The 1,623-nt window shown below is 32.8% G+C and overlaps 2 non-coding genes across 2 annotated transcripts; one reads left to right on the top strand and one right to left on the bottom strand.

Annotated features, from left to right (window-relative positions):
* Positions 1 to 378: 378 nt before the first annotated feature.
* Trnam-cau lies at positions 379 to 450 on the bottom strand. Its single transcript has one exon. It is a non-coding gene; the product is annotated as a tRNA-Met (tRNA).
* Positions 451 to 696: 246 nt separating this feature from the next.
* Trnam-cau lies at positions 697 to 768 on the top strand. The gene has a single exon. It is a non-coding gene; the product is annotated as a tRNA-Met (tRNA).
* Positions 769 to 1,623: the final 855 nt, after the last annotated feature.

Genomic DNA, 1,623 nt, shown 5'->3' with positions numbered 1-1,623 from the left:
ACGCACATACAAGGTGAGAGAAAGAGAGAGAGAGAAAGAGAGAGAGAGAGAGAGAGAGAGAGACAGAGAGACAGAGAGAGAGAGACAGAGAGACAGAGAGAATAAGTAGCAAGCATTGTGTTGAGCGATCTAAAATGTAATCTAAACTATATATAATGAATAAGCTCTTAAAGGAAATCTACTTTCGCATATTTCATTAAACTGTTGCATTAAAAGCAGTGTAATAAGAAAAATGTATCCTAGCTTCGTGTTATTGATCTAGTCAGCTATTCTCAGTATATCTTTAGATTCTTAAAAATGTAAAATATTTTTTTGCGCATACACATATTTATCTATATGTACACACAAAGGAAGATATTTAAGAAGAAAAAAAAAAGATAGCAGAGCGTGGTTTCGATCCACGGACCTCTGGGTTATGGGCCCAGCACGCTTCCACTGCGCCACTCTGCTATGCAACTGCATTCTCGTAAGGGATGTATAAGAGTGAGGGCGGTTTTGGTTTGAATCGATTACTTTTATATTATAGCAAAATTAAAACTTCCTTAAATTGCAATTGTGCAATATACAATGTAACGAAAATAATAGTATGTCTGTTAAACTGTTACACATTTAAAATTAAACAACAAAGTTTTAAATATGAAGGTTTTTTACCTTCTTACTTGTTTTTATTGATTGTTAGGGGAGGCACTAGCAAGTAGCAGAGTGGCGCAGTGGAAGCGTGCTGGGCCCATAACCCAGAGGTCCGTGGATCGAAACCACGCTCTGCTAGGTTTTTTTTTTTTTTGTAAATTTACTTGCTGAACACGAAAATTAAATAGCAAGAAAGATTTATATTTATATGTTGTTTTTTAATTGTGCTTTTTGTACATTTTTATAGTTTTATTCATTTTCTCATACATTTTATTCTCAATTTTCGAGAATTTTTAAATTTGCATTTTTTGTAGCAAGAAGTAAATAAAACTTACAGGTTGCATACAACAAAATACAAGTAATATATAGTTGATTTTTATATGTTAATAAAATTAGATAGTTATAGTTTACAAGTAAACGCATATGTTTTGAGGACGCGTAGAATTAAGTGTATCACATTTTCTCTGTGTATATTTGTGTGAAAAGTAAAAAAAAAGTCATTTGCTAATTTGTATAAAAAAAAAGTGATAAAAAAATGTAATTCAATATCAACCAGACAGAATATCTCTTTGAATTAGTGGAAAAATTTGTGACATAAACTATTTTATATCGGCATCTCAAAAAAACGTATAACTTCTGATGTTCGTTGCGCACATTTTGCATTTCAAAACGATTAACCACTAGGTCGATTGCTTGCTGAAAGCTCGACTACATTCGCACGTGCTTCGTGGGTAGTAATGAAAATTTACGATATATACTCGGAACGGTCGACGACATTGTATTGTCAAGGAGAAGCCACACTTACGGGCTTATTAACATTCCACGGGACTAACATATCGGCAATGTCGTCGCATCATCTTTTCGGCACGTTTACCACGCGCGACTGTTGTTCTTTTGCTTGAACTTTATCAAGCAGCGTCTTCTTATAAATTTTTGATAAAAGTAATTCTTAAAAAAAAAGTAATCTAAAAAAAGAACAATTAACATTTAAAA

The sequence above is a fragment of the Pseudomyrmex gracilis genome, unplaced genomic scaffold (assembly GCF_002006095.1).
Source record: "Pseudomyrmex gracilis isolate BER0280 unplaced genomic scaffold, ASM200609v1 scaffold_287, whole genome shotgun sequence".
Lineage (NCBI taxonomy): Eukaryota > Metazoa > Arthropoda > Insecta > Hymenoptera > Formicidae > Pseudomyrmex > Pseudomyrmex gracilis.
Note: the sequence above shows the minus strand (reverse complement) of the source record. Positions and strands in the feature narration are given on the sequence as shown.